Source organism: Chelonoidis abingdonii, chromosome 10 (assembly GCF_003597395.2).
Source record: "Chelonoidis abingdonii isolate Lonesome George chromosome 10, CheloAbing_2.0, whole genome shotgun sequence".
In the NCBI taxonomy this organism is placed as follows: Eukaryota; Metazoa; Chordata; order Testudines; family Testudinidae; genus Chelonoidis; species Chelonoidis abingdonii.
Genome location: NC_133778.1, coordinates 63620227 through 63648016, shown reverse-complemented (window position 1 = coordinate 63648016; position 27790 = coordinate 63620227). Strand labels below are relative to the sequence as shown.

Here is a 27790-nt window from a genome sequence, read left to right as displayed (position 1 = left end):
TGTGTAAGAGACCAGGAGTATTTAGCTCTTAACAGAATGTGTGTGTGCATGTGTGTGTGTGTGTGTGTGCGCGCACTCAACTGAAAACACTGGAGACCTCTATATGGGCTCTATAAGATCCCTGCAAATTTTTCTATTGACTGTATTGAACTTTACGTTCTGGTGAAAGAGGGCCTGCTCCATACAAATCCAGTTGCAGTGCTAACTTACCATACCTCTGACCTCAATGGGCCAACCTCAGATTTGTGGTGAATGTTGTCGTGGTGGTTTTCTGGCTGTGGGCTCTTTTATCCATCATGAACTAACCTGATATCACCAAACTTATCTCATATACACCAACAAATGGCCACTACCATCAGATCACTGTCAAGTTGTCAGGTCAATGAAAATCTGGGTGGGATACAAATGATTATTCCAGATATAAAGGGCTTTACAGCCTACTTGCAATCCTTTGAGCCATCCAGTCCCCTCCATCTGCATTTCTGCTGCTTTCTGAGGTTCTGAGACTGCAGAAATAAATGTTAGCTTTTGACTATTTGAAGGCTATTTTGTAACATGCTTTACAGAATGTTTCTCTAGCTCAGACCAGTGGACAAATATTAGTCTTTTACAACAAGATATTTTTGTCTTTGATAAATGTTCACTTACATGCCACAGTAAAAATAGCTGACGCATATTTCAAAACTATTGAAGGTCTGAAACAAAGGAGATTTCTTTGACACTATCACGAAAACCAGAACACTTAGTTGCTATAAGCCAGATTCCTAAGCAAGACTTGATTTCTGATTGTTGGATACAAGTTACTACATGTGGAATGAATACAATGAAATGAAACAGAGAACAGGTGGCAGGAGTATTTTTTTTTTAATTATTCTTTGTTAAAGAGACAGGAATTTCCACTAATGATCTATTTAATAACATATTTTTGATTGGGGTAAATGAGTGGTCTCATCACTAACAATACAGAACTGCTACTATTAATCACAAAATGGCAGAGGATTTTTTGTCTAATTATGAAGGATATTGTGTTGTTGATATAATCTATCCATTAGGATTACAAGATGCCACATGTCACTTTGTCACCCACGCATTTGTTTTAGTGAATTTCAGTTGATACTTTCAAATTCCATCAGTGAATATAACACTGGTAATGATAATCTAAGATCCGATTCCTAACAATCCACAGATAAGGACTGTAACTATTATTATTAAGGGAGGGGGAGCTCATAGGTAAGCACTGACATAAATACAAGACTTGTGCTAGACAATAATGCAAATACTAAACATAAAAAACATAAACAAAACATTAAAAATCCTTAGAAGGAACAACAGATCTGAGCTTAGAGTGCACCTTTTCAAAAAGGATGCCCCAAAGCCAAGAGAATGCTTCATGGTATGTTTTTTAAAAATTTTTTTTGATAGTTCAGAATTTGATTCACAATTTGCACACATACGGAAAAAAATACAAGACAAGTCTCTCACACACAGGAACATCGCCTAATATTTTAACCTATGAAAAAAAGACGGTTACTCACCATTGTAACTGTTGTTCTTCAAGATGTGTTGCTCATATCCATTCCAATCAGGTGTGCGCGCGCCGCGTGCACGTTCGTTGGAAGATTTTTACCCTAGCAACACCCAGCGGGTCGGCTGGGCACCCCCTGGCATGGTGCCGCTATGGCACCGAATATATACCTCTGCCGACCCGTCCGCTCCTCAGTTCCTTCTTGCCAGCTACTCCGACAGTGGGGAAGGAGGGCAGGTTTTGGAATGGATATGAGCAACACATCTCGAAGAACAACAGTTACAACGGTGAGTAACCGTCTTTTCTTCTTCGAGTGCTTGCTCATATCCATTCCAATTAGGTGAATCCCAAGCCTTACCTAGGCGGTGGGGTCGGAGTGAGATACTGCAGAATGCAAGACTTCCAAGCCAAAGGCTGCATCGTCTCTGGATTGTTGGACCATGGCATAATGGGAAGTAAAGGTGTGCACCAAAGACCATGTAGCTGCTCGATATATCTCCTGAATAGGTACTCGAGCTAAAGAAGGCAGCCGACGAGGCCTGGGCCCTGGTCGAATGTGCAGTAACATGGCCCGGAGAGGTGTGAGCTAAATCATAGCAGGCCCAGATGCACACTGTTACCCAGGATGAAATCCTCTGGGAAGAGACGGGCTGGCCTTTCATCCGGTCCACCACCGCCACAAAAAGTTGGGGCGTTTTGTGGAAGGTCCTCATACGGTCAATATAGAAGGCGAGCGCCCTACGGACGTCGAGCAAGTGCAACTGCTGCTCCCTAAATGATGTATGCGGTTTGGTGAAGAAAAGCGGGAGGAATATGTCTTGGTTGAGATGAAAGGCCGAGACTACCTTAGGGAGGAATGCCGGATGTGGGCGCAGCTGCACCTTATCCTTGTGGAACACCGTGTATGGTGGGTCCACCATCAGAGCTTGAAGTTCAGAGACTCTCCTAGCCGATGTAATGGCTACAAGGAAGGCTGTTTTCCACGATAAATATAGGAGTGAGCAGGTTGCCAATGGCTCGAACGGGGGGAACGTAAGCCTCATCAAAACTAAATTGAGGTCCCAGGAGGGTGCGGGGCGTCGCACCAGGGGGAAAAGACGCTCCAGGCCTTTGAGGAACCTGGAGACCATAGGGTGGGAGAAGACGGAGTAAGCACCTTCTCCGGGGTGGAAAGTAGAGATAGTCGCTAAGTGTACTCACAAAGATGAGATTGTGAGGCCCTGTTGTTTGAGATGCCAGAGGTAATCCAAGATAGTGGGGATGGGAACGTCCATAGGAGCAACATTGTGCGTTCGACACCAGCAAGAGAACCTTTTCCACTTGGCTAAGTAAATAGACCGAGTAGAGGGTTTCCTGCTACCCAGGAGTATCTCCTGCACCGGGGCCGAGCAGCATAATTCTGACTGGGTTAACCATGCAGGAGCCACGCCGTTAGGTGGAGGGATTGCAGGTCTGGGTGGAGAAGCCTGCCGTGGTCCTGCGTTATCAGGTCCTGATGGTGGGGCAGGGGGATCAGGGTGGCTATCGAGTGGTCCAGCAATGTGGTGTACCAGTGTTGCCGGGGCCATGCAGGGGCGATCAGAATCAGTCGAGCCCTGTCCCTGCGAAGCTTTAGGAGAACCCTGTGCACCATCAGGAAGGGTGGAAAGGCATAAAGCAGGTGGTTTGCCCAAGAGATTAGGAAGGCATCCGATACTGAGCCTGGGGCAAGACCCTGGAAGGAGCAGAACCTCTGACACTTCTGGTTGTTGCGGGAAGCGAAGAGGTCTATGTGGGGAAAGCCCCACTTCTGGAAGATGGAATGGACAATGTCCAGGCGAAGCGACCACTCGTGGGCAAGAAAGGATCTGCTGAGATGGTCTGCCAGTGTGTTCCGGACTCGGAAGGACGCCATCAGGTCTATAGAGTGGGCTATACAAAATTCCCACAGTTGGATCGCCTCCTGACAAAGGGGGGGGAGTGAGTCCCTCCCTGCTTGTTTATGTAGTGCATTGCTGTTGTGTTGTCCGTGAGCACTAGAACACAATGGCCCTGCAGATGACGTTGGAAGGTCTGGCAGGCGAGGCGGACTGCTCTCAGCTTCCGGACGTTTATATGCAACGCTAGCTCTTGGGCTGACCAGAGGCCTTGCGTGCGACGATGGCCTAGGTGTGCCCCCCAGCCAAGAGACGACGCGTCCGTCGTTAGGGATACTGAGGGTTGTCTCGGGTGGAACGGCATGCCTGCACACACCAGGGAAGGTGTTAGCCACCAGTCAAGGGAGCCTAAGACGCTTTGAGGAACAGTGACGACCATATCGATGGAGTCCCTGCCTGGGCGGTAAATTGAGGCCAGCCAGACTTGAAGGGGACGCAGACGTAGTTTGGCGTGCTTGGTTACAAAAGTGCATGCAGCCATGTGGCCGAGAAGGCTGAGGCAGGTACGGGCCGAGGTCGTTGGGAAAGTTTGAAGGCTTTCTATAGCCGAGACTATTGTCCAAAACCGGGGTAGCGGAAGGCAGGCTGTTGCGAGTTTGGAATCTAGAATGGCCCCTATGAATTCTATTCTTTGGGTGGGCACTAGAGTGGACTTCTCTGTATTGATCATCAGGCCCAACCACTCGAATAGGCCCATGATGATGGCAACATGCCTGGAGACTTGGGCCTTGAAGGTCCCGCGAATAAGCCAGTCGTCTAGGTAAGGAAAGACGCATATGCGCCGACGACGGAGGAAGGCGGCCACTACCGCCATGCACTTTGTGAACACGCACGGGGCGGTGGAGAGGCCACACAGCAGGACCGCAAATTGAAAATGTTGATGGTGCACCATAAACCGTAGGTACCGTCTGTGCAGAGGGTAAATGGAGATGTGAAAGTATGCATCCTTCATGTCGAGAGCAGCGTACCAATCTCCGGGATCCAAGGATGGGATGATGGTCCCCAGGGACACCATGCGGAACTTCAACTTCTTTAGAAAGACGTTGAGACCGCGTAGGTCCAGGATGAGTCGGAGACCTCCTTTTGTCTTGGGAATTGGGAAATATCGAGAGTAAAATCCCTTGCCCCGAGCTCCTCCAGCACCTCCTCTATAGCTCCGATTGAGAGAAGCGTACGAACCTCCTGCCAGAGGATTTGCTCCTGAGAGGGGTCCCTGAAGAGGAACGGGGAGGGTAAATGGGAGGGAGGGGGCGAAATAAATTGGAGGTGGTATCCAAATTCTACCATGCGTAGGACCCAACGGTCTGAGGTTAATTGGGTTCACGCCGGGAGGAAGGAGGAAAGACAGTTGGAGAAGTGAAGAGGATCCTGGGAAAGACTGGTGCTCTGCTCTAGGGCGCACCTTCAAAAGTTTGGTTTTGGTCCCACTGATGGTTTCGCAGGATCGTTATTCTGGCCCCCTTGGGAACCCGATTGTCGTCTGCGGTTCCTGCAACCACGCCTCCTGCTAAAGTCTTGTCATGGCCTGGATGGGGGGTAAGGGCGCTCAGGCTGGGTCCGGAAAGACCTCCGTTGGGTTTGCGGAGTATGCATCCCGAGGGAACGCATGATGGCGTGATTGTCTTTTAGACTCTGGAGTCTAGGGTCCATTTTCTGCGAGAAAAGGCCCTGACCCTCAAACGGAAGGTCCTGAATACTGTGTTTCAGTTCAGGAGGCAGACCCGAGACTTGCAACCATGATATTCTCCGCATTGTAATTCCTGAGGCCACAGTTCTGGCCACCGAATCAGCTGCGTCGAGTGAGGCCTGCAGAGAAGTCCGTGCTACCTTCTTCCCTTCCTCCAGAAGAGCTTGGAATTCCGGTCGGGAGTCCTGTGGGATCAGTTCAGCGAACTTACCCACCGACTGCCAGGTGTTATAATTATACCTGCTGAGCAGGGCCTGTTGGTTAGCCACCCGCAGTTGGAGGCCTCCGGCGGAGCAGACTTTACGCCCCAATAGATCCATCTGTCTAGCCTCCCGCGATTTTGGGGTAGGGGCTTATTGGCCATGGCGCTCTCTCTCATTCACAGATTGAATGACCAGAGAGCATGGAGGAGGATGGGTATAGAGATATTCGTACCTTTAGAGGGTACCATGTATTTCCTTTCCACGCCTCTGGCCGTAGGAGGAATAGATGCCGGAGATTGCCAAATTGTGTCTGCTTTGGCCTGGATGGAGCGGATGAAAGGCAGAGCCACACGAGTTGGGGCGTCTGCCAATTGTATGTCTATGACCGGGTCTTCCACCTCCGGGACGTCCTCCACCTGCAGGTTGATATTTAAAGCAACTCGCCAGAGAAGATCCTGGTGGGCTCGGAGGTAGATCGGAGGCAGGCCTGATGCTGAAGTACCGGCTACTGCGTCATCTGGTGAAGAGGAGGACGACAGACCCGGCACGACTGGCTCATGTAGGGACTCCTGATCCTGAGGAACCTCAGGGTCCGGGAACACCGGAGGGTCCGGCGCCAGAGTCGAAGCGTCTGTTCCTGCTGGAGTAGGGCTGCTAACAGTGGCCTCTGGTGCACGATGCTCCGACGGGGCAGAACGAGGTGTAACCGTGGGTTCGCCTTGGGCCTGGTGGTATGCCCAAGGCGTCCAGAAGGACCACCGAGGCGCTTGTTCCATGCTCTGGGCCTCCTGAAGGATACGGCTCTGCGGTTCTGAATCCCCATACATGGCGCTATCAGCCTGAGAAGACTCAGATGGGTGCCGCGATGGCCATGGTGGAGCGGAGAGTCCGTGAGGAGGAACCCTGTACGCAGGGTACTGAGCATTGTGCTGCACCTGAGAGCGGTACTGGGAGTCATACTGGTGCTGAGATGGTGACCAGGACCTGCGACCAGCACGGTGCCGGGAGGTCGACCGGGATCGTGAAGCTCAATGGTGACAGCGGCTGTGGCGGGAGCGGTGCCGGGAGCTGGACCAGCAACTGGAGTACCGGTCCAGAGAGCGTGATCTTGAGCGGTGCTGTGAGTACGACTGGTACCGAGAAAGGGATCGGTACCGGGACTGCAAGCGGCACCTGGATCGGGAGCGGTGGCGAGATTGGGAACGCTGGCGAGATCTTGATCTCGAGTGGTGTCTGCCCGCGGCGTCGATAGAAGGTGGCCTGACCAGGGCAGGCTTCCCCATTGATGCAACAACCTGCACCAGCGGCGCCGGGGGTTGAGGCAGGGTGGGCTGTGTTAAAGCAATGAGTTCCCTCGCCGTTGAAAAGGTCTCAGGCATGGTGGGAATGAGAAGCTCTACCGAGGCATGTGCCGGGGAGCTGTCATGCACCGGACTCGACGGCTCTTGCATGGCTGGAATCAACGGTGCCGAGATTGCCGGTGCCGCGGCAGTTGTTGGTGCTGGGCGACTCGGTTTAGGTTGATGCTCCGACTGAGGTGTAAGTAATGGAGCCGCAGGAGCTTTAACCTTCTTGGCAGGCGGGGAGAGGGAGCGGTGCCGGGCTGTCTTCTGTGCCGGTGACCGCTGGCGCCGGGGCGTCTTGGCGGTGCCGGCGCTTTCCGGTGCCGAGGAGGCACTTCTCCCCGGCACGGACTGTGCGGCACTCGGTGCCGAAGCTGGAGGAGTGAGGCCGCTTCCATTAGGAGCTGCTTAAGACGAGAGTCTCGCTCCTTTTTTGTCCGCAGCTTAAATGATTTGCAAATCCGGCACTTATCTGTGAGATGGGATTCCCCCAGGCACTTTAGGCAGGAGTCGTGGGGATCTCCCATTGGCATTGGCCGGCGGCAGGCCAAGCATGGTTTGAAGCCCGGTGAACCAGGCATGGGCCCGGGCACTGGGAGAGGGGAAAGGGCTAATCCCCAACCCTTTAAAGTATATACACTAACTACGTTAACAAAAGATAATAAAAGTATAAACTGCAACTATAACTATAAAACTATATACACAAAAAGTACTAGAACGGGTGGGGTATATATTTGGTGCCATAGCGGCGCCACGCCAGGGGGCGCCCAGCCGACCCGCCGGGGGTTGCTAGGGTAAAAATCTTCCGATGAACGTGCACGCGGCTCGCGCATATCTGATTGGAATGGATATGAGCAAGCACTCGAAGAATACCATGATCCAAGGGTCAGCAACCTTTCAGAAGTGGTGTGCCGAGTCTTTATTTATTCACCCTAATTTAAGATTTTGCATGGCTGTAATACATTTTAACGTTTTTAGATGGTCTCTTTTTATAAGTCTATAATATATAACTAAACTATTGTTGTATGTAAAATAAATAAGGTTTTTAAAATGTTTCAGAAGCTTCATTTAAAATTAAATTAAAATCAGAGCCCCCCAGACCGGTGGCCAGGACCCAGGCAGTGCAAGTGCCACTGAAAATCAGCTCGAGTGCTGCCTTTGGCACACATGCCATAGGTTGCCTACTTCTGCCATGAGCTTTAGAATGACATACTAAAGGTCTGGTCCAAAAAACCTGTGTGCCCTTAATGTAATTCTCTCTCTCTGTCTCTCTCTTTTCCCCCTCCCCCCATATGTAACCCAAACAGCTTGGTTGGGGAAGCTAACTTGAATAGCTTTCCACAGCTGCTTCCATTAACGTATCCCCTGATGGTGATCGGAGCTGATTACCAAAGTTTCAGATAGTGAGAAGTAGCTCTTCAACTAAGTGTGCAGACTGATTTCAGTCTTCTTGAAAACAAAACAAAAAAACAAAACAAAAAAACCCCCAGTTGTATGGCTTTGTGGGGTTAGTTTCCAAAATCTGCATTGTTTCTAAACATTCATGAAATATGGAGGACCTCAGTAACAGATCACAAGTATATTACAGCATCCAGGCCAAGGGGCTATAGTTAAGTTTTCAGCACTCCAATTATAAATCCTTGAAAGGTGAACCATAAAGGCTGTTTTTGTGTCAGCTAGAGTTCCACATATGTAAAAAAAACACAACACCACAACTGAATACAATCTGGTCCATCTGAGAGGAGAATTTTGACCTTTTTCTTACAGACACGTACCCATTCTTGCACATGCATATAATGGTTGTGAGTCTTTTGGTACATAACACTCCCAAATTTTACCCTCATCTGCACTTGTTGCTCTCAATGACTTCAATTTTCTCTGCTGAGCTATTTGCTAGATATAATGGGCCTAATCCCGACTTCCTTATACAGGTCAAACTCCTATTGTTATCAATGGGAGCTTGGCCTGAAAAAGTAAGAAAGGCCTGGATCAGGTCTCGTGTCACAGTGTAGGGAGGTAGGTGCTGGTGGTACTCATTTGTGGGCCAGAAAACAGTAGGTGGGATTTTCAAAAACACTCAGAGTTGGTCTAACTCTGCTCCCACTGAAGTCAGTCAGAGATAAGACTTTGATTGTCCTCAGCGGAACCAAAGTTAAACTACTATTCAGCACTTTGAAAAATACAATTCCTTAGATTCAAATCCCTAAAACAGGTTGCACAGTCTTGATTTGTTAGAATACAAAGTACAAACCGTCCCTTGCACCATTTTGAATGACAAATCTGTTGCACTAAGTTCCTGTGCAGTAGTAAATGGATGTCACAAGATGCTGAATATATGTCATTGGTTTTGGTACTTGCTTTTAATAATTGCCTATAATGTCATGGGCTAAGTAGGGAAAGCCAATTTGCGTTACACTCACAAAGTTGTCCTTCATCTTAGTGCATGCTCATTAAACTTTGAATACTGCACATCACACAATATCCAGTATAATTGCAAGATTAGCGTCCCCACATTATTTACTGAACAGCATTACTTTTTCATGAGAAACAATAAAAAATGGTAATCAATTATTAAAGTTCCCTTTTCAGCATATAAGGCTGTAAAAATGTATAAATGAGAAGGGAATGCCTCACTTACATACATACTAAATAATTTCTTACAATAGACCCAGCTATACTAATATGATGTATTGTTTAGTGCACTGATTGATAGGTATCCATGTTTTATTTTGTTTAGGCACATTGTTCAGAATATTAAAAACACACATTGCTGTCGTCAGATGTTTGGCTGCATGCATGTTCTCCCGTGTATTCTACTGTGTGCTGTCCCAGCTCTGTGCAGACAGCTGGCTCCGCAGACCTCGAGTGAACCACCCAATAAATCCACAGACTTGGCTCGTAGCGAAGGCACTTGGTCAGGTTTATTGCTGATAAAGCAATAAACTAATGCCCTGGCTCAACGGTTACAGGTACACCAACACATGTATGGTTGTGACAATGGACCGGCTCAGTTACTGGTGGGCCTTTCCACCATTCCCTAGGCCAGACAAAGACACTCCCTCTGAGATACATCTTTACACAGCAATATGAACAAGTTATGCATTATCCTTCATATATCAGAGTGCCACCCTCTAGCGCATTAGGGCACCACCCATTGCCTTGTACCAGTAGATGCGATCAAAATATCTCTATTCATCATGCTTTCATCCTGACCTTATCCTTAAGATGGGTCAGAATGTTCCTGTTATCTTCGGGGAATGTGTTTATTGGGGTGTTCTGGAATGTGCTTGCATGAGTGTTTTGTGCCTAGCACTTCTTAGGAATATGTGTTTTTGCAATATCGACCCTATGCTTGCCAAATTCTGTGAGTAGAGCCTGCCTTTTGCTCACAACTTGACTTTGCTTTATATCAGCAAGGTTTTAACTACTTTAGCCCAGGCCTCAGGCCTCTGATACATGGGCTTATGTTTCAGGCCCTCTTCCTACTACATTTGTTATCAGACATATAATTAAGTCAAGTCCACTTCACAGGCTTAAGAAACTAGAACAGTGCTTAGCATCTCTCGGACTAAAGAGGAAACTCCTTCTCTGTCATTCCTCCTTTCCAAAGACAAAGTGAGTGAGGTAACATCTTTTATTGGACCAACTTCTGTTGGTGAGAGACACGTGCTTTCGAGCTACACAGAGCTCTTCTTCAGGCCTGGGAAAGGTACTCAGGGCATTTCTACACTACAAAACCAAGTTGACTTAACTTATGGCAGCATTCAGCTGTCACGGTATTTATATCACTAGTGTGTGACTATACTTAGTTCCTTGTGTGGGCGGTGTGCAGCCTCATCAGGAGCACTTGTATCAATTATATTGTCAGTGTCGGGCACTGTGGGATGGCTTCTGAAAGCCAGTCACAGTTGATGTAAGCAACAAAGTGTCTACACTGACACTGCTTTGACCTAACTACATTGCTACTGACTCTACGCAGTGGCTGATTTAGAGTTAGTGGGGCTGTGTGCACAACTTCATTTTCAGGGCCCCCCCCTCTGGACCCAGTCAAGAAAAAGAAAGCCAGACACCTGTCCACCCCACGCGGGGGTCCAGACCTGGGCATTGGCTGCGAGGTGGCAGCCAGGACCATAGATGTGGGAACTAGGGGTGCGGGCAGGACTGCTGACAGAATTGCCAGGCCCCTGGGTAAGGTGGGGGGGGGGCAGCTCTGGGCCCCCAGAAGGGGCGGGGCCTTGGGTGAAAGGGGCAGCCTTTCAGCACTGCCCAGACTGCGGTGCCTGTCGCTCTGGCAGTGATTTAAAGGGCCTGGGGCTCCAGCCACTGCTGCGGTAGCAGCGGGGGCAGCTGGGAGCCCTGGGCCCTTTTAAATCACTTGGCCCTAGGGCAGCTGCCCCTTTTGCCCCCGCCTGTCAGAGGCCCTGGGTGTGGGGGCTGCTGCACACAAGTGGATCCTCCATGGGGCTGGAGAAGGAGACAGGAGACATGAAGATCTTCATGGCCGAGGATAGCTTCGGACACCCTTAACTCAGTACTGCTTTACCCCTACACATTCTACACATTCCTTAAAGGGCTATTTTTAAAAAAATTTAATAATGGAGATATACCCATCTCCTAGAACTAGAAGGGACTCTGAAGGGTCATTGAGTCCAGCCCCCTGCCTTCACTAGCAGGACCAAATACTGATTTTGCTCCAGACCCCTAAGTGGCCCCCTCAAGGATTGAACTCACAACCCTGGGTTTAGCAAGCCAATACTCAACACTGAGCTATTCCTCCTCTCATTTCCTCTGAAAGATGGCACATAAAATGGCACAGGGCCCTCATGCACTATTCTGGAGAGTTGGTAGGAAGAGTGCCACCTAATGAATGACAAACAACAATTATTACAGCGTTGGGTATTTCCTTGGAGACTTCACATTCAAATACTGGCCAAACTCAAATTTTGCTTTGTTGATGGGAGCAAATGAGATCACAGCCCAAGGAAGTATAGCTGCAGGCCATACATGTTAATGGATGTGGGATCAACAATGTTATGCCCATAAAACTGAAACCAAACTTTGGGGATAGTTAAAGGTCATTCACCCCAACTGTTCTCTTTTATCCAGAACACAAGGACCAAATATCAATCATTGGGGGTCACAGACACTAGGAAAGAACGTATTGATGCTTTTTAAAATAAAGGGGTATTATTGCAAAACTAAGATCAGAGATAAAGTATGTCCAAAATTCTATGTTGTGTGTTGCTTGTACAGGCAAAGCAGTAAAAATTCAAAAATTTCCAGGCAAAATCACCAACCAATTAAACAAACAAATAAACCTTTGTTAATCTTAAATAAAGGTTATTAATACCTATGACTTCACATCTTTAAAGGAACATTAAAAACATAAATGTTACAACAGCCTACATTTTCCATCATTGCTGTGGATGGTTTGCTAACTCTTACAAGTATGGCTAGGAAAAAAAAGTGAACGTGCATACTGTCAAATGTGTGCCCTGTTAAGGCAGTCTGTCCACTGCAAATATTTACTTTTTACCAGCAATAACAAGGGACTCGAGTGCTGCTGTTTCAATGATACTGTAAAGCAAAGCTCCTCAAAGCAGCATTAAAGGCTTTGCACAGCTAAATGGTTTTACAATAAATTCTGCAATACATCATGCCACTATTATGTAAAATAGCTTTAGATTGCATGGTATTTTCAGATTCTTGACCATATTTCTACTGTAGTTGCCAACAGTGTCAATCATCAAGTATCAGAGGGGTAACCATGTTAGCCTGTATCCACCAAAACAACGAGGAGTCCGGTGGCACCTTAAAGACTAACGGATTTTTTTTTTTAAATAGTGTCAATGTCATTCACAGGCATAAGGCTAGATTTTTTCATTTCATCTCTATTCAGGGGCGGATCTATGTATTTTGCTGCCCCAAGCATGGCAGGCAGGTGGTTTTTGGCGGCACGCCTGCGGGAGGTCCGTTGGTAGTGCGGCTTCGGTGGCGCACCTGCTGGAGATCTGCTGGTAACACGGATTTGGCAGCACGCCTGCAGTAGGTCCGCTAGTCCCAGGCCTTCCATGTCCCCACTGCCGAATTACCGCAGAAGCCGCTGGACCGGCAGATCTCCCGCAGGCGTGTTGCTGAAGGCTGCCTGACTGCCACCCTCACGGCAACCGTCAGGCCACACCCCCCATGGCTTGCCGCCCCAAGCATATGCTTGGAGCACTGGTGCCTGGAGCCGCCCGTCTCTATTGTTTAATTGAATCCAGTGGAGTTACTCTGGCTTTACACCAGTTGAAGAATCTGAGTCTTAATCTTGGGCAGAAATGCCAATGGAGTGGTGTCTTCTGTGTCTATATCAAATCATTTCACAACATCATAAACTAAATGGATGTTTTAACCAACCAGTACATTTAAGAAATGCAAACATATTTAAATTGGTTTCAGCATGGTAAATTTGTAATCAGAGTTGCATGATCAACAAAATGGCTATGGGAAATGAAATTCTGATGAATATTCAAATAGCTGGAAGGCAAGCTAACTTGTTTGGATGGTGTCTGATCTTATGACTATTTGCCATTTGAATACTTTGATTTTTGAAAAGTTAGAGGACTTACTCAAAAGCAATAGCAATAGATAGTATCAATAGGAAACCAGAACTAGCTGCTGAGAGGCTGTTTTACTGCTGATCCAGGCATTTCATTGCAAAACATATGAAAGAGATCAAGTAGAACTGAAACCTTACACTAAAATTATAAAATTCAATGCATTCATATAAAAAGTCTTTTTAAAAAACTTGCTTAGGGTACTTCATAATGAAAAGAAATGATTATTAAATTACCCCTCTTTGGTTTCTTATCAAATCACATTCTGCTTCCACTTTTGTTTTTCAGATGTTGCCAATATTTATCCATTTATTATCAAATAGAAACCTTCTGCAGGTATAAAGTATTTGTTGTGTCACACACATCAATTTCTTATTAGATCAAATCCAAGTCTCTACAGACAGCAGATAATACAAAAAAAAAAAAGCAGTGAGATTAACTAGCATTAGAATTAGAAGGAAGGATTTAAAGTTAAAGGATTTGAGGGAAAATATCCATTATGATACAACTCAGATTCCCCATTAGACTGTCCTTGGGAGGGAGAGAATCAAGAGGCTGTGTAAACAACTCTATGAAATTGCTTCTGGGGACTTAGAGTCAGGACTCTGTAGCCTCACATTACATAGAGTTTTTGAAGAGTCTCCAAGTTAGGGTATTCTGTATCTAAAAAGAAGAACAATTCTAGCTGACAGGCCAGTACAATGTAGTGCAAGCCCCCACTTGGAATCCAAGGCATTTTCCAAAGAATGCTAAGCACACAGTACAGATATGTTATTATTATTAGTCTGAAAATGAATTAACTGAGGTAGGCATGCTGCCTGGCAGCCTGTCCGCACAATAGGTCGATGTGGAGGAGACAAGATAGATAGGAAAAATTCATTAAAAAAGAAAGTTTTGATAGCCCTACAACAGTCTCCACTATTGATGCATACTCCATTCCTGCAAGCACGGTCCTACAGCATATTCAGTATGATGGTAAATCTTTCTCTTCACATTGCTGCCAACTGTCACTGTTGCATTGAGAGTCTCACAATATTTGGTGTTTTCCTTAAAGCCTCACCTCCTGGATGACTGGGATTAGGTGAGAATTTCAGTTTTCAATTTTTTTAAAAAAAGTAAGTTTCTAGATCTCAGGATTGAGTAGAAAAATTTGAGAATGTCACCCAAGTGAGATCTATAAAAGATCTAAAATCAGAAATGTATCTAAAACCGCAAATGTATCTTTTAATCTCATAATTTTTAAACAAATCTCCTCATTTTCTGGGCCTGACTCATGATGCTTGAATATTTGGAGCTGGGAATACTGCTTTAGCTGATTCTGTGTTACACTGAGCCACGTAAAGGGAGGAAAACTAACTTTTGACTGTAGAAAAATCAATGCTTTACTCCTCTAGGAAAGAAGTTTCAGGGTGACATAGAAGGGGCAGGGAACACAATCTTCTAGTTTCACAGGGTTTGAGGAAATTTTGGAGAATACATCCCTGATATACTGGAATTTAGGACAACCATGTATAGCTATCCCAGATATTGTCCTTGGCTGCCCCACTCGGTGGCTACAGACCCTGCTCAGTGGCCTTACAACACTGGTTCCTCAGTCCATGGCTTCACACTTCTACCCTCTCCACAGGAGTGGATTGAAGCTGTAGGTTAAATGTTAATATCGAAGGGATGAGGATAAATTTGCACAAGGAATTCTGCCTCAATCATGCCAGTTCTGTACGACAGCCTATTGCCTGCATGGTGGTAAGGGCTACCAAACACCTACACAAAATGTCACTTTGAAGTGCATAAATGCTGGCAATCCATTGTGAGTAAAGGGCTTCTTTTAATGGGGTAGGAGACAGACAGCACAGAGCTGCAAGCAGATAGAGCGAACTTAGGACGCACTGAACCTCTGTGCTAGGATGAGGCTGTGAAGCTTATTCTAAATCACGGCAGGTGGCTACCCAGAGCCATTCACGGTTCCTATCCTTGTAGCTAAGCTCAGGCTCTTGGCACATCTGAGGAGAACATGATCAAGACTTCTGTCTGGCCTGACAGGAGCCTCTCTTCTCTTCATTTCTGAAGACCACATAACTGGTATATAGCAGTTTAGATCTCTTGTACCAGAAGCAGGGACAGATACTTGCAGATGCAAAGTTGAGATCTGTTGCTGGGCCTTGCAGCCCCCTCATAGCAACCCATTTGACTGTCCCAAACTTCAGTGCTGCTTCTCTTCAGCCTTTTAATACCACCCCCTCCCCAATTTCCACACACGCTCCCTTTCACTTGAGGAAAACTTCTGACTTGATTCATTCCAATGGCTCGGGTGACCTTTCCCAGCTTTCCTGTGACTACTTGGTAAGGAGGCGTTAGGATATGTATACTATTTCTTTAAATCTGTAGAAGGAAAAGAGGCTAAAGTTAGGGAGATAAAGGCTGGTTCCAGGGTAAGAGAGGCAGAGAAGCTTTGGAACTATTAATTTTTGCCTTATTCTAATAAAGTTCCTTGTTCAACGTTAACGGAAAGAGTCATTATTCTTTCAGTGCCCAGTTACCATTATGTCACAGAAGGGTTTTATAGCAATGCCAACTGTACACAAAGCCAGTGCCTCAGGCGCAATTTTTCTCCTTGGGTCACTGTTGAAAGTTGAGCTGTATTCGCATGAGCTCTCTGGCTCTGCATGGACAGCCTGGCACAGGACAAACACAGTGAAAATCAGTTCTTTTTTATTATTATTATTATTATTATAATATTTACAATTACTTACCACATACCATGGCATCTGGGTGCTTTGAGTAGATTTAAATTGGAGAACATAGGGGTCTTAACGCAGATAAATCTATTCTACCATGTTCGTGATCATCCTTATATAGAATTGCATCTGCTGCTATTCATTTGTTTCAGCCTATGCTGGTTTAATCAGAAACCACATTGTCATCCCCAAAATATGTTTACATTGCGGGGAATGTTACATGTATCACACAATTTAAACAGAAGAAAATTCCAAAGTCAGTCTACCTGAGGTGATGGTATATATTTCCCGGGGCATCCATCTAACTAATGAGAACATATAAATCAGGACACAATGCCTTAGGCCTGCCTGAAGATAGTTGTTGTTTGTTGTGGTACCCTGTTTTCAGGCAGATATTTAATGGAGTTGTGCTGGAGGCCTTTTATGCCAGCCAACATGGTAGTGGCAGTGCGTCTGTACTCTTTAAATGTACCATTTCTTAATAGAACTAGCATCTGTGTTTCTCAGCACAGCTTCAGACCTCCAACATCTATGAAATGGAGTGGAAGGTTAATGAGTTTAGTAACAAATTTCAAGAGCAAGATGAACAAAGATGCACTGACTTGGCCACCTCAGAGACTTGAGTTGTACAAATCACAGCTTCAAGAGTTGCCATTGGGTTAAGGCTGATCATTTTGCTAGAATTCCATATAGTCAAGACATTGGCACAAGGGTTCAGGCAGGAGAGCGTGTTTTGTTTGTGGGTGAAAGAAAATATTTATTCTCCTCTCAGTGCTGCAGCCACTCCAAGGTACATGAAAACTGCCTCTTGGCAGCTTCAATTACCAAAACTTGCTCCAAAATAAACGGGCAAAGGGGCATTTTTTACTCAAAGCAAGTCTGTGTGTAGTGAGTCATGATCTGTTAACTGAGTGTCCTGCAGAACGGAACTGGAAAACAGTCATCTAAAACAGAAAGAAAATAGGAGGAGCATGCACCAAAGATCGTCAATCCCTACAGAAACAGACAGCTCCAAAAGGGAGCTACTGTGTGTTTTAGGTAAACAAAAGAGTTTATTTCATTCCCTTTGACTAATATTCCAAGTCAGAGTTTCCACTGGTAAAAATCAAAATAGCTCCAACTGACAAAGTCATAAGAGTTCAAGGCCAGAAGGGCTCACCAGATCATTTAGTTTGACCTGTATATCACAGGCATCCAACACCACCCAGCACCAGCACACTAAACCCAACAACCACAATTAGATTAAAGTATTACAGCACATACTAGACTAGACTATATTATTGACAATGCATCGTCCTTGCCCCCGCCCACCAGAAAAACAGTATAAGGACCAAAACACTGCCACCTAAGTAAACAGTAGAGAAAAAAGAGACAGTTACAGGCAAAAAAGACATCCTTTAAAAATTAAAAGCCAAAACCTACTGAGGAAAAGAGAAAGGAGCATAAACTCTGGTAAGTCAAGTGTAAAAGTATATTGAGGCAGACCAACTGAAGAGCAACTAGCAAAAGACACGAAAATTAACAGAAAAAAAATGTTTAGGTACCGTAGAAGCAGGAAGCCTGCCAATCAATCGGTGGGACCACTGGATGATCAAGGTGCTAAAAGAGCACTCACGAAAAATATATCTGAGGAACTATCCCAGACTGAGTAGTCAATAAAAGTGGTTTTGGAACAAATTGATAAATTAAACAGCGAAAGGTCACCATGACCAGATGGTATTCTCCCAAGAGTTCTGAAGGAACTCAGATATGAAATTGTGGAACTACTAACTGTGATATGTAACTTATCACTTGAATCAGCCTCTGTAACAGATGCCTGGAGGATAGCTAATGTAACATTGATTTTAAAAAAGGCTCCAGAGGCAGTCCTAGCAATTATAGGCTGGTAAGCCTAACTTCAGCACCAGGCTAACTGGCTGAAACTATAGGAAAGAACAGAATTATCAGACACATAGAGGAACACAATATGTTGAAGAAGAGTCAAGATGGGTTTTGTAAAGGGAAATCATGCCTTACCAATCTATTAGAATTAATTGAGGAGGTCAACAAACATGTGGAGAAGGATGATCCAGTTGACAGTATGAACTTGGACTTTTAGAGAGCCTTTGACAAAGTCCCAAACCAAAAGCTCTTAAGCACAGTAAGCAGTCATTGATAACAGGAAGTTCCTCTCATGGATCAGTAACTGGTTAAACATAGGAAATGAAAAGTAAGACTAAATGGTCAGTTTTCACAGAGCAGAGAGTTTAATAATGGTGCGCCCCAAGGATCTGTACTGGGACCAGTGCTATTCAAAACATTCATAAATGATCTTGAAAAGGGGGTAAACAATGAGGTAGTAAAGTTTGCTCAATTTACTCAAGGTAGTTAAATCCAAAGCTGACTGCAAAATGTTATAAAGGGAGCTCACAAAATTGGATGACTAGCCAACAAAATGACAGATGAAATACAATATTGATAAATCCAAACATAATCCCAACAATACATACAAAATGGTGCAGTCTAATTAGCTGTTATCACTCAAGAAAGATCTTGAAGTCATTGTGGATAATTTTCTGAAACAACTGCTCAGTGTGCAGTAGCAGTCAAAAAAGCTAACAGAACATTAGGAAGCAGTAGAAAGTGATAGATAAGAAGACATAATATATAATAATGCCACTATATAAATCCATGGTTTGCCCGGACCTTGAACATTGCATGCAGTTCTAGTCATTGCATCTCAAAAAAGATATATTAGAACAGGGAAAAGTATACAGGAGGGCAACAAAAATGAGTACAGTATGGAACATCTTCCATGAGAGGAGAGATTAAAAAGACTGGGACTGTTCAACTTTAAAAAGATGTGATTTAGAATGGATATGATAGAGGTCTATAAAATCATGAATGGTATGGAGACTGAATAAGAAAGTGTTATTTACACCTTTACATAACACAAGAACCAGGGGTCACCCAATGAACTTAATAGGCAGCAGGTTTAAAACAAACAAAAGGAAGTACTTCTTCACACAATGAATAGTCAACCTGGGGAACTTGTTGCCAGGAGATGTTGTGAAAGCCAAAAAGTATAACTTGTTCAAAAAAGAATTAGATAAGTTCATGGAGAATACGTCTATCAATGGCTGTTAGCCAAGATTGTCAAGGACACAACCCCATGCTCTGGGTGTCCCTGATCCTCCAGCTGCTGGAAGTCGGGACCAAATGACAGAATATGTATCACTTGACAATTGCCCTATTCTGTTTATTCTCTCTGAAGTATCTGGCATCGGCCATTGTTGGAAGACAGGATACTGTGCTAGATGGACCATTGGTTGGACCCACTATGACCATTCTTATGTGCCACTGGCAGACAATAGGAGGGACCAAGGTGTACCAATACCTGAGGACCATGCAATGGCAAGGAAATGATTAAATGAGATATACACAAATAATCCTGGCAAATGATCTGCAGTTACGTACTGCAAACAAAGGTGAAACCCCCCCCACAGCCATTGCCAATCTGACTTGGGGAAAATTCTTTTCCATCCCCACATATGTGATCATTTAGACCCTGAGCAAGTGAGCAAGAACCATCTAGACAACCACCAGAGAGAGACAAACCTCAGTGTCACCTCGAAGCCATGGCGCACCCTGTCTAATGTCCCATCTCCAGCCACGGCCATCCCTGATACTTCAGAGGAAGGAGATAAAAAATCCCAACCCCCAGAATACATTGTATGGGGCGGCAAGCCACGCGGGGGTGCTCTGCCAGTCACCTTGAGGGTGGCAGGCAGGTTGCCTTCAGCGGCATGCCTGCAGAGGGTCCGCTGGTCCCGCGGCTTCGGCGAACCTCCTGCAGGCAAGCCGCCTTAAGGCAGCCTGCCTGCCATGCTTGGGGCGGCAAAATACCTAGAGCCGCCCCTGCCTGCATGTGCCTTGCTGAAACCTTGAAGCATGAGCTTTTAGGAACATAAGACATAAACCAGAAGTGAGTCCTGTCCCCTACTACCACAAGCAACCCTGTCATACAATCATATTCAAAAATTGTCCAACTCTCTCTTAAAAATTAATTAAGTGGTTTGCCCCCACAGCTCCTGAGGGGAGGCTGTTCCAGAACCTCACTTCTCTGATTTTTAGAAACATTCTTCTAATTTCCAGTCTGAATATGTACATGCCCACTTTATACCCAATTGTTCTTGTGCCAACATTGCCCTTTAGCTTTAATAGCTCTTCACTCTCTCTGGTATTTACCTCCTTGATGTATTTATCCAGAGCAATCATATCCCCTCTCTGCCTTTTTTTGCTTGGCTAAACAGTCTTCTCATAAGATAGGCCCTCTGATCATCCTAGTAGCTCTTCTCTGCACCTGTTTCAACTGATATCATCTATCTTTAACACAGGTGACAGAATTGTAGACAGTCTTCCAAATGCAGTGTTACCAGTGTCTTGTACAATGGCATTAATACTTCTCTGTCTCTACTGGAAATGTCTCGCCTAATACATCCTAGGATTGCATTTGCCTTTTTCACAGCAGCATCACACTGGTGGCTCAGTCATCCTATGATGGACCCATACACCCAGATCTCTATCCTTCTCTGTTGTGTCCAACTCATGAGCAGAAATTCTTATTATTAGACCCTATGTGCATGATCTTGCACTATGTACTACTGAATTTCATCCCATTTCTCTCACACGGTCTTTGAGGTCATCTAGATCATTCTGTATAATATTCCAATCCTTCTCTGTATTGTGATGTCTCCCAATATCAAAGAAGCTACACTGATTTACACCAGCTGAGGATCTGGCCCTCACTCTAAATATTGGTCAGGAGTGGTTTGAAAGAAACCTATCTTCTGCACTGAACACATTCTGGCAGTGAGGTCCTCAACCCAATTGAGTTTGAATGGTTTGTGACTCATGGCTGTGTTTGGGCTCTCATGACGCAGAAACCTGAAAGATTTATTAGATTGACTCAGGCCTTCAATACAGTGGAAATATTCTCACCTTGTGGAAGAAATTTTAATTAATGTATTTGTTTGTGGTTGCATCAATAATACACTGGGTGCTTTCCATGCATTCCAGAAGGAACGATCCCTGCCCTACGGATGTCAGAGTCTAAGGATGCTCAAACCAAATGTTTCATGATTTTGAGAGGGGAAAAAAAGTTACACTTTGACGGGTGATTTTCTGAAAGGATTCAGGAAAAGGAAAGGTAGGGTTTTCAGACTTGAAAATCAGCCCTCACCCACGGAATGTGGCAGCTGAGGATTACCCTTTCATCCAAATAAGGGCAAACACTTTGCTACATCACACCAGAATCTCATTATCTACTGCCCTATGCTTGATTAGCAACATTTTGTAGGGTTTTTCAGCCCAGTTAAAAGCTGTCTACAGATTATAAGCATTAGAAGACTCAAATTTTTCCAAGTAGACACAAAAAGCTCACAATGTTTGCACTTGAAAATTGTTAAATTCCTATTTGTAATCCAGGGAGAAAAGGCCAAATTCTGCTTTCTATAGAACTGGCTGCAGAATTTAGCTCACTGTATCAGATTATGATTTATATTAAGGCCTAGTCTCTTTACACTGAAGTGTGGTGTAGAGAGAGCTTAGTGTAAGTGAGACCTGGATCACTGAATTTAGTGTTCATCTTAACAGCTGCTGGAAATTTGGGTTACCTTCTTTGCATGTCTTCACTTTGGGCCAGAGCCTACATTCCTGGCACAAAGATTGCAGTGGGAGTTTTGGATACTAAAAGGATGCAGAATTCAGCCCTTAATGAATGAAGCATTGTAATACTGTCCTGAACTGCAGTACTCATATGACTGTGTGCCCTTCTCCAATGCCATTTTGATTGGTTCTTGATTTATGTAAGATACTTTTCTGTGTTGGACTCTGCTCTTATAAAGGATCTCTCACTTCTCTACTAAAAGGCTTTTATGCTGCAGCATATCCCATCCAAGTGTCACCTCCTGTCTTTCTTGTTGTCTTTCATCTGTTTTGAAAGTCTCTTGAAGATTTTGACAAAGGACAATAAATGTATTTCTTCTGACTATCTCAAAACTCTTGGAATTACCATTTTGGGGAATTATAGCGCTATTTACAGTTGTTGCTCTTCTCTATAGCAATAGTTCTAGTGTTTGCAGGTGGAATTTACCCATGTTGGGTCTTCATTTGAATGACAGACACTATCCTGCTATACTCCAGTATGCAGAAGTGCCATTCCAAAGAGCCCTTTGTGGCCTGAGGTAGCCCTGCCCGCACCCTGTCCTCAGATCCATCTTAGTTCTTTACTATCATTTATACTCAGACCAGAATACTTAAAATAAGTTTTCTTCGCCTCAACCCCCATTTGTGTGGTCTTATTAGTCGTCTCCCAAATATGAGTCGTGGTGTGGCTGGAGCAGCACCCACTTGTGCACCTTCTGGCATCCTGAGGTAGCCAAGGTCTCTCAGGTGGGGGAAGGAAGAAGTCTCCTTTTCCAGTGTCCACAGAGGTAGGACTTTCACCTACTGATTAATTTCCCCATCAGTCTTATCCCCTTCTGGGTGGGTTTGAGAGGCTCTGCCCCAAATGTTCTACAACAAAAAGCAAACATAACTCAATATTAGGCCATCCCCAGTCTTCTGAGGTGATACATTCCTGTTCTTTCCTTTGCACTGCTCATTCCTTGGGGTTTAGTTGTTCCCCACACGGGCTGTTCCAGCTAGCAGGCCTGTCTCTGCAACTCAACAAGGGACCCTCTCTTCAGGCAGAGAGCCAGAGTCCCATTCCTCTTCCCAGCCAGTAAGTCATAAACTGAGCCAGGCTCTCTCCTTTTATTCCCCCTCCAGGCTTGGCATTGGCTGCAGGTATAGTGGGCCAGGGCTCACTGGGCCCAAAGACTCTCCTTAACCCCTCCTTTGCTGGTATGGTGCTTCTCTGCCCTGCCACAGAGTCTTTCGGTACCTCAGACCCAACCCTTCTTCTCCTCAGTTCAGGAGTCCCCAAGCCCTCCTTCAGGGAGCTGTGTGGCAGTTCAAACAGGTGTTCTCTTCTCAGCCCAGAATTCCATAGCATCCTTTGTGGGAATCTGTTGATTCAGGCTACCTGCAGCCCCAAACTGGTTTCTCCCAGGTGGCCCTTTTTTACCTAGACCTTTTCCTTCCTGGTAGGAGGGAGGGCAGCAATCCGTCCCTGTTGGTGTCTCCTCTGTTATGAGGGAAGAGGCAGAATATACACTGCCTTCTTTCCCAGAACTTGTTCTACTTGGCTGGAAGAGAAGGAAGCCTTGACCCACCCTATACTACATGACACTTATTCCCGGGTTATTAAAAAGACAAGGGCTTTGGTTTTCCCTACACATTGCCTATGCCCTGGGATCCATTTTCTCTCTTCCAGTACCTGCCTCTGCTGTTCCCTAGATGTGTGTCCACTCCTGAAGTCCAGGAGCCTTAAAGTCACAGGTTATGGGCCTATTACAGGACTGGGTAGGCAAAGTTCTGTGGCCTGTGACATGCAGGAGATCAGACTAGATGATCATGATGGTTCCTTCTGAGTTTAAAGTCTATGAGTCTATAGAGACATGCCCTAGAGCAGGGGTTGCCTGACCTCGTCCATACTACTCTAAAAATGGGACAGCCTCCCCATGATACCCAGGAAATCCTGGGACAAAGAAAACTGTCACATCATACACTGTCCAGGTATTCCCCCTCCCATCTTGCACCACAAGTTTTCTTTCAGAAAAATATTAACCTGGAGTACGTCCTGGATTTTTTACTGTAGCGTATAGGAATAAGTCAATATCCCTTTAAATAGTGTGCAAGCCCTCCAGTGCGGCTCATTGTGTTCTATGTTGTTGCGCTGCCAGAAACCAGACAGAGCAGAAGAATCTATAAAGCCAAGCCTTGCATGTTAGCGTATAGTTAGTAAACAGGATTACTTGGAATGTAACTGTGCCTATGAGATTTCTTCAGATTATTATTGTTGTGTAATGAGCAATAGACATAATATTTATTCTTTTTGTATCTTCTAATGGAACTGTGCAAAGCAGAGCTACTAGTTGTTTATCAGGGATTCAAATGCTTCCAGTAACAACCCTTGATGGCATCAAGTCCACCATAGGAGGAAGATGAAGCACCAGAGAGAGACTGGCATCTCCCTAGTGGGTGGGGATTCATAAGGGACAATTGTGCCGCTAAATGTGAACAGAAGGGGTGTAGTCAGGGTGGCTGTGAAGTGCATTAATTTAATGTCTCCCTGCAGAACTGCTGTTGAGCTCCAGCGTGAGTTAGAGACTTCTTCCAAGGCTCCAGGAAAGAAGAGCAGTAGCCAGCATCTGGCTTCCCTCCATTTGAATCCATTGGGCACAAGGTGCCTTGGTGGTACATAGAGATGTGATTCACACTTCCTTGCACCAACTTTGGTGAGAATGGCCCTCTGATTTCACGGAGCGTTTCGTCATAGCGTTGTCCATGCGATGCCACAGTTTGGACTACGGGGGTTTGAAGAGCAGCATGCACCAAAGTGATGTGCTCTAACTCCCCCATGTGGATGCCACGGGTGTCAACTAAAAGATTCCTTGTGCTGGTTAATGTAGTCCTGTTTGAAGGGGACTATGTTAACACAGACTAGGAACTCTTTAGTTTGCCGCCCCAATGTCACTATGGAGAAGTTACAGTGCAGCACTTTGGTGCATAGTGCTATTCACAGCCCCATAGTCCAAGCTATGGAGTAGTGTAGATATAGCCTAAGTGTCATTTCCAAAGGTAACTTTAGAGTCTGTCCTACTGGAAATTAATGGGACATAAGCACTTTTGAAAATTTTGCCCAACATTTAAAAGAATAAGCACCAAAATCTAAGGAAATATTGTAACTCTTTAAAAATATGCCGTTTTTCTTTAAAGCACTGCCAGTGTTTCAGCCTTCTCTTGACAAGGGTGTTTGCTGAAGTATGAGTTTTGATTCCCAAAGAGCTGTGGAATACATAGCGTGTATGATAGGACATGTTTTATGGGTTAGTAAAGCCAGCCGTTGCAAAACATTTTAAATTGGTGAGGCCACAAGTTAAGACACGTTCCCCAAACAATCATATCTTTTGCACCATCTTGAACTGTACATAATCTATATTAATGGAAAGCCATAACTCTTTCCCATAACATTTACAGAGTATTAAAGAGGAATTCATTAGAAGGCATATGAAGGGAGAAGGCAGAATGGATACTGATATAGTGCTTCTCATCAGAGGCTCTGTCAGTGCTTCACAAACATTAAGCCTTTCCGCATAAGGCAAGTAAATGCTGTTAGCCCCTTTTTCCCAGGCCTGTAAAGTGAGACTCATAAATGACATGTGGTTCATAAGGCAGTGGAGGAGCAAGACAAGAACCTCTGGAAGCCTGACAACCAGCCCCCTGCTCTAGCAAATGGAATTAATTCACTCTGATAGAAAGTTAATCCTATGCTCAAGTAGTAAAGGGCTAGATTCTGTCCCCCTTAACAGTGATAGCAGTGAGAGCCTCTAAAATATTCACATAACTAGAAATGCTACACTGGACATTTGCTTTCCAACCTGGTCTAGCTCAGAATTCCATCTATGTATGCAGTCTCTTGCCATCCATGAGTTCAACCATTTATACTTGCAGCTGTTTCTTCCCTTCCTTCCTGCTGCTGCTTCTTCTTTTTCCCTTTGCCATCTAACCCCTTCATTTGTGTTCTTTGGCTCCTCTTATTCTGGGAAGGCTTCTGCAGAAAACTGGGCTCTGAAAAAGGTCAGATTAGAGATTGCAGGAGGGTGAAATTTGCATTTATGCAGAAAGCCAGTTGGAGACCTGTGCATTACTTAAATTCCACTTAATCCATCAAAACTGGGTATTAGTGGAATTTAAGTGGTTCACAGGCTTTCCACTCCATGGGACAAATTTCAGCTGGTGCAGAACATCATATACTCTAGTCAGCTAATCTACATTGCATAGGCAGAAGCTCTTTTAGACGTACCACAATATATTTCTGCAAATTCTCAAACACAGCTCCGTAACTCATAAATAATAGATACTGTATCATAGTAAATGACATGATGCTAAGTATTCCTAATATGTACAGTCATGTAATAAACACTCAAAATGGACATAAGCAAAAAAAAAAAAGCAAAATGTACAGTAGAGTACCTGCTCGATTATAATACGTGCAGTGGTAATACAGATTTTATATATATAAATAAAAGATTGTTCTTTCTGTAATTTATCAAAGTTAGACAGAAATTCAATAACTACAAAAATAATTTAAATAATCCCCACTGCTGAATTCACTAGCAAGTTGCCCAAGATACCAGTTTATAACTAGATGAGTGGTTATACTCAGAAACAGAAACAGGATACTACAAAGGTACCACCTTCTTATTCAGTTTATTTACTCCAGTATTTTACAGTCATGTCTGCTTTCTTCACTGACAAAAAATATTTTTTTAAACTACAGTTAATTCTGTGGAACCAAGAACACTATGGCAGAGCAAGCTGCTTCCTACAGTGCCCTGCACATTATTAACTAATGTGTCAGCTAAATTCTAACGGCAGACTTCTGGTGGTGATACAAGGAATAGAAAAATGATCATGTTTTTGATTTTTAGCTACTTGGATGGGTTTGTCATTGCTGGTCGTTAGAAGAACCAAATGAAAAAAGGAGTCAGTGACAGAATAAATATGGAACTTGACATTTTTACAGATCGCTTTCCCGAGTGTAACGTACTACAAGCTCTAGCAAGCACTGAAGTATTATGGTCAGAACTCAACTAATTGGATCAGCAACTTTCCCATTCACTTCTAAACACAGCATAGCAAATTCTACATTCAGCTATGTAGCTTCCATTAAAATCCATAGGAATTCCAGGTTTTCATCTGAGGGCAAAATGTAGCACAAGGTGGATAAAGTCATCTCTTGATGAGTGGATAAAACTCCCATCATCACTAATGAAGTAGAAGACTTAATTGCAAAGAAAAGACCCCCATTTAGTTCTCTTGAAAGCAGGTGATCAGACAATATAGTCTCTTGAGCTGGAGTGACTTACTTAACTCCACAGCATTAATATTAAACTGCATAGGTTTCAGAGAAAAATATATTAGCCAAAAATAACAAGAGTTTGGCTTGACATCAAGGTCTGAAACCTGCAACCTATTAAATGCCAGCTATTTGTCTTGAAATGCTTCCTGTTTTCATAAATACAACCTGCAATTCAAGTGTTCTCATGTTTCCAGTACAATATGACATTTGAAAAACAAAACAGTGAAATACTGCACACCAGAAAACTGGAGAGCTTAGAAGAAAAGAAGTCTATAATGGCAATTTTCTGAATGTGCACATTAGACAAAGGGAAAGATTGCATTTAGAATGTGCACAGGTGGGAGATGGGGGGATAATAATTTCCAAAAGCTCTGAAGCATCCATAGATTTGCATGGATGGAAATCCCAGTTCCAAATTACACTATGTTGTATAAATTAGGGTTCAGATTATTCAAAAAAATCATATTTTGGGATCTGAACCGCTACATTGAGTCTTATTGGGGAATGTTTCTGTACAATGTTGACCATGCCTAAAATATGTTATTAATTGCTAGTGGGGCATTATATAGTTGTCATAAGCATTAGTCCCAATTCTGAACCTTAGCGTCCAAAGTGTGGGTGCCTGCATGAACCCTCCAAGCTTAATTACCAGCTTGGATCTGATAGCGCTGCCACCAGACAGGAATCAGTGCCTGCCTCACTCTGGTCTCCCCAAACCTTCCCTGGGGGACCCCAAGACTCAGATGCCCTGAGTCTACAACAAAGGGAAATAAC

At 44.6% G+C, this 27790-nt stretch overlaps 1 protein-coding gene across 3 annotated transcripts in view; it reads right to left on the bottom strand.

The window, feature by feature from the left end:
* The window catches only part of NCKAP5 (NCK associated protein 5), a 608460-nt gene that overhangs the window by 529817 nt on the left and 50853 nt on the right, over window positions 1–27790 (bottom strand). The gene's annotated exons all lie outside the window — the stretch shown is intronic.